This window comes from Microtus ochrogaster, chromosome 2, assembly GCF_000317375.1.
Source record: "Microtus ochrogaster isolate Prairie Vole_2 chromosome 2, MicOch1.0, whole genome shotgun sequence".
Lineage (NCBI taxonomy): Eukaryota > Metazoa > Chordata > Mammalia > Rodentia > Cricetidae > Microtus > Microtus ochrogaster.
The window spans coordinates 96689203-96694822 of record NC_022010.1 but is presented as its reverse complement, the minus strand read 5'-3'; positions in this window follow the sequence as shown (position 1 = coordinate 96694822).

Here is a 5620-nt window from a genome sequence, read left to right as displayed (position 1 = left end):
AAGTTAAACCAGTGGGAAATTTTACAACCATAGGATATTATTCTTATAGAAGCATATTAGTATGATTTGTAGTGTTGTTTTAAATATGTGTTTTAAATAATTCATTAGTAAAGACATCTGGACCTGAGTTTCTTTCGCATGAGATTTTGTAGGACATGATTTTTTTTCTTTGACAGCTGCCATTTAAATTTTCTAAATATTCTAGCCTATGTTACATAAATGGCAATTGCTCAGATGAAATTCTATTTAGCAGTTGCTTCATATGTAAATGGAGTTCAAGGAAGTCTTGAATCAAACAGAGTGCTGCAACATCTAAGATCAAGTTTGCATCACTAGTTCCAAAAGAATCAAAGAGACAAGAGCAACTCCTATATATACATACACAGCAATGGTGGCAGGTTCTTAATAGCGATCCTTGTATGCTTTTCATTTTGTTTTCAATTTCAGTCTTGAACATTTGGCCTTACAGATGCTTGGCAAATACTCTAAGTACTCAGCCCAAACATAACATCTTCCTGCACTGATACACATATATTTGTATTTTCTTACTAGTTTATACATTTAACACTATGTAAATTAGCTATAACCTTGGTCCTTTTGCAGGTATTTTATATAAAATTGAGAGAGACAGAACCAGCAATGAGGAGACATTGCAGGCTCTCTTCTCTTTTGTTTCCTCCTTGAATTGTAGTGGACTTGTTCCAAAGATGTGATGTGGAAGAAACAAATTGCTATTGCCAAAAGCACAGCAGTGTCAGGAAATTAAAAACAGTATGTGCAGGGGGATAGTGCTTTTTGTGTTGACAATACAACACTTAAAATTTAATATATGAGAGTAGCAACATAGCTAGATGACTTCCAGATAGATAATGAGTAATACAGAAGCACATAAAAATATTGTCTATGAGCCATTTAGAAAGAGTCATCCAATAGGTATTTGCCGTGGTGTTTTGTTTCTAAAATGTTTAATGTAATTTACATTGAAAGGATTCAAAGATGCAAGTAGCAGATCAGCATACACACATTCACACACACACACACATACCAAAGTCCTTTTTACACATATTACTCAATTGTTAATATTTCAAATCATCTGAATTTGATCATTTCCTCTCAATCTTCCTCCTCATCCTCTATCATCTTACTATTGACATTTATTTTTTGATGTATTCATTAATGTGTAAATTCTATACATTCTGTTGTATTTCTAGAGGTATCTCCAAAACTTCAAATGTCTAGAAATGAGGTTTTCCCAAACAGCACTTGAACACATTTTCCTGGTCACCTATTGCTTTATAGATGATTGACATTGCTGCAGATATGACCCATCAGCAGCAGAGGCATAGAAATACTTTTTGATTTAATTTTCTTTTGATGGGAAGAAATGTGCTTTGTACAGTGTATAATGTTTTGTATCCATGAAAAGTTGACACCAGCGGTTAGGGATGGCTGGGGCTTGAGATTTGTCCATAAAAATCAAATATCACATTGTGCATCTGATTGACTATTCGTTGTGGAGTCACATGGGAACATGATGCATAAGGAGGACTCATGAAGAACACACAGTGAGAAACTGGAGTTAAGCTTGGTCATGAAACAAGCTACACAGAGCATTTCTGAAGTTACCTGTTATATACATATACACTGGAGGATCACATTAGTATTTTTATTTGTTTTTAAAAGTACTGGATTGCCTTCTCCAGCCTTGACATGAGGGCTCATGCCTAGTCTGCTTGCCTGGTTGCATCTTGTTTTTACTGTGTTTTTTTGCTATCCCTGGGAGGACTGCTCTTTTCTGAAAGGGAACAGAAGAACAGCTGATCTAAAAGAGAGGTGAAGGGGTGGACTGGGAAAATGGAGGGAGGGGAGGCTGTGGTCAGGGTTCTTTGTATGAGAGAAGAATAAATGAAAAGTAAAAAAGAGAACTTTATTCATTAATATAGTATTAAGTAAAAGACATCCCCCCAAATAGTCACTTATTTGTGTCTTTACTTTTCTTTATATAACCTCCAAGCTAGGTGGATGGGGCATGTTTGCCTTGCTGTTTACATTGTTGTTGAATAGAATTCCCTCTCTTGGCTTTGACAACAGTACCTCATCATACTGTCATCTGACCTGGCAGCCACTCTAGATAAGTGGGTTCATTTCTGTTAAGTTTTCTGTTTCATCCATATGCCCTTGAAAAAAATATGCACACCTCAACACCCACATAAAATAACACAGAGAAGTCAATATAAGTACAACTGTTCTGCATGGTGGACAAGCTTTATTGGAAAAGATGACATTTTCCATATCAAAGCTCTTAAGCTACAACAAATGAAGAAGCAATATAATATCTAGCCTATAAACAAGTTCTTGAGTGGTGAGGGGTTGCGTGTGATCTTGGAAAATCTAGGTGAAACATGCTAAAATCAAAATAATAACCCAGAAGCTGAAATAGTTTGGCATACATTTTAAATATGGGTCAAAGGGTCACTTATAGGAAGAATGGTAGAAGGATAACTGAGAAGTAGAGGAGGAGATCCACAGATGTTTTTTAGAAGAATCCATAGGACCAGTATCTCCCACAGCAATATGAACAGCAACCGCCATATCTGTACCTGCCATAGCCATAGCCTAGGCCACCTCAGTCGTAACCCAGCCCATATATTAGTTACTGTAGCAGCTCATGGTTCTGAGGGTGGTTCCATTGAGGAGATTATTACTTTTCTCTTTTAGAACGTTGCCTAGTCCCCATGGCTTCGGCTTGGCTTTTATACACTTTTTTCCATGGTGGGAAGGGCAAACCCCAGGAAGGTGTTAGCCTCATGACTTACAGTAATTTACATTTTAAAGATTTAGGCTGAACAGTTTGTTAGGGACACAGAAACCTTCCTAGCTAAGAGTCCTTTAGTACTATGTCATAGTCCCAATAATCTAAGGCAATAACTTCAATAGGGCACTCTCATTATTTATGAATGCACACACATTAAACACTATGTTTTTATTAGTTTAATGTCCATGAAGAGTTTGTACAAGGGATACACTCTTCTCCTGCCCTTGTTATCATCTTGTTATTATATTTTAATTTCCCAATAATATGTATCTTTTGGATTTATGAATACCTCTATGTAGACTTTCAAGTTCATGGCTGGAGTATTAATGAACTTACAATATCATCAAATTTCTTATCTGGCTTTAACATCGTCCTAGTAGTTATCCTAGAACAAAGGTTGCAGTGATTATTACAGTGCATACAGGAACAGACTGTGCATCTGTTCCTTTGCCGTTTTGACGCTGTCACTTCTTTCACTTTGTTTATGGTGACTTTTCTAGTGTACTTATCATATTTTTTAGAGTGAAATTAGAGTTTATTCTTTTTAACATAATATTTTTATTGATTATTTGGGAATTTTATATAATGCTCCTCAAACCTTGTTACTTCCCAGTCCTACCAGGTCTGCCTCCCAACCTTTGGTACCCACAACACAGAAACAGATACAAACAAACAAACAAAACCCCCCAAACCCAAACAAGTGTACTTTGTGTTGTCCATATATTCACTGGAGCATGGTCAAACTCTCTGTGGCCAGCCCCTTAAAGAAAACCGAATCCTTCCCCACTCAACTCTCCTGCCAGCAGCTCTTTGTTGTGGAGAGAGCTACATTTCAGCATCCTTATCATATTTTTAAAGAGTTTTCTTTAATAACTTCCTGTCTAGGAACTTTGGGGGGGTGTGTGGCCACAGAAATCTTCTATGCCTCTCATTCTCAACTGTGTTATTCTTTTTTCTTGATTTTTATCTTTCCTTATTTTTAATTTTAATTTCTTTTAAAAAACTATTTTTTCCTCATTTTATATGATAAATTCATTTCCCACTCCCTCCCCTCCTTCTGCTCCCTCCACTCCCCCTCTTCCCATCCCTCCCCCCAACCCACTCCTCAGAGAGGGTAAGGCTTCCCATTTGAATCAACAACAAACTCTAGTTCATTCCTTTGAGGCAGGACCAAGGCCCTCCCCCAGTATATGTAGGCAGAGCAAGGTATCCCTCCAGGAAGAACGGGCTCCAAAAAGTCAGAACAAGCAGTAGGATCTCACTGTCTGTGGCCTACAGTCTACTCAGCCGTACAACTGTCACCCACATTCAGAGGGCCTAGTTTAGTCCTGTGCTGGTTGCCTCACTATCACGCCGGAGCTGTATGGCTTCCTTAGCTCAGGTAAGCTGTTTAGTGGGTGTCCCCATCATGGTCTTGACTCCTTTGCTCATATTCTCTCTCCTCCCTCTCTTCCACTAGATTTTGGGAGCTCAACCCAATGCTCTGCTGCAATTCTCTGCATCTGCTTTCAACAGTTGCATGTAGGTTCTATGATGACATTTAAGATAGTCATTAATCTGACTACAGGCCAAGGCCAGTACGGGCACCCTCTCCACTATTGCTTAGGGTCAAAGCTGGGGTTTTCCTTATGGATCTCTGGAAATTTCTCTCATGCTAGGTTTCTTTCTAGCCCCATAATGGCTCCCTCAATCACGATATCTCTTTTCTTGTTCTCCGACTCTGTCTTTCGCCCATCTCACTATCCAGTTCCCTCTAGTTCTCCTCCCCCCTCCCCTTTTCTCCTCCTCCTCCCCTTCTGCCTTCCTTTCTTCTCCCACCTCCATACTTCCAATTTTCTCAGGAGATCTTGTCTATTTTCCCTTCCCAGGGGGGATCTATGTATGTTTCTCTTAGGATTCTCCTTGTTACTTAACTTCTTTAGGGTCATGAACTATGGGCTCCCTATCCTTTGATTTACAGCTAGTATTCATTTATGAGTGAATACAGACCATGTTCATCCTTCTGAGTCTGGGTTACCTCACTTGGGATGTTTTTTTTTCTAGTTCCATTGATTTACATGAAAATTTTAAGATGTCATTTTTTTTTTTTTTTTACCATTGAGTAGTAATCCATTGTGTAAATGTACCACATTTTCTTTATTCATTTTTCAGTTGAGGGGCATCTAGGTTGTTTCCAGGTTCTAGATATTACAAATAGTGCTGCAATGAATGTAGTTGAACTAATGTCCTTGTAATATGGTAGTATCCTTTGGGTATATGCCCAAAAGTTGTATTGCTGGGTCCTGAGGTAGGTTGATTCCCAATTTTCTGAGAATCGGCCATACTGATTTCCAGAGTGGTTGAATAAGTTTGCATTCCCACCAGTAATGGAGGAGTGTTCCCCTTACTCCACATCCTCTCCAGCATAATCTATCACTGGTGCTTTTGATCTTAGCTATTCTGACAGGTATAAGATGGTATCTCAGAGTTGTTTTGATTTGCATTTCCTTGATGGCTAAGAATGTTGAACATTTCCTTAATTATCTTTTGGCCATTTGAAATTCTTCTGTTGAGAATTCTTTGGTTAGATCTGTACCCCATTCTTTAATTGGATTATTTAATATTTTGATGTCTAATTTCTTGAGTTTTTATATAATTTGGAGATCAGTCCTCTGTCTGATGTGGGGTTGGTGAAAACATTTCCCCATTCAGTAGTCTGTCTTTTTGTCTTTTTTACATTGTCCTTTCCTTTACAGAAGCTTCTCAGTTTCAGGAGGTCCCACTCATTTATTGTTGTTCTCAGTGTCTGTGCTACTGGGGTTAGAT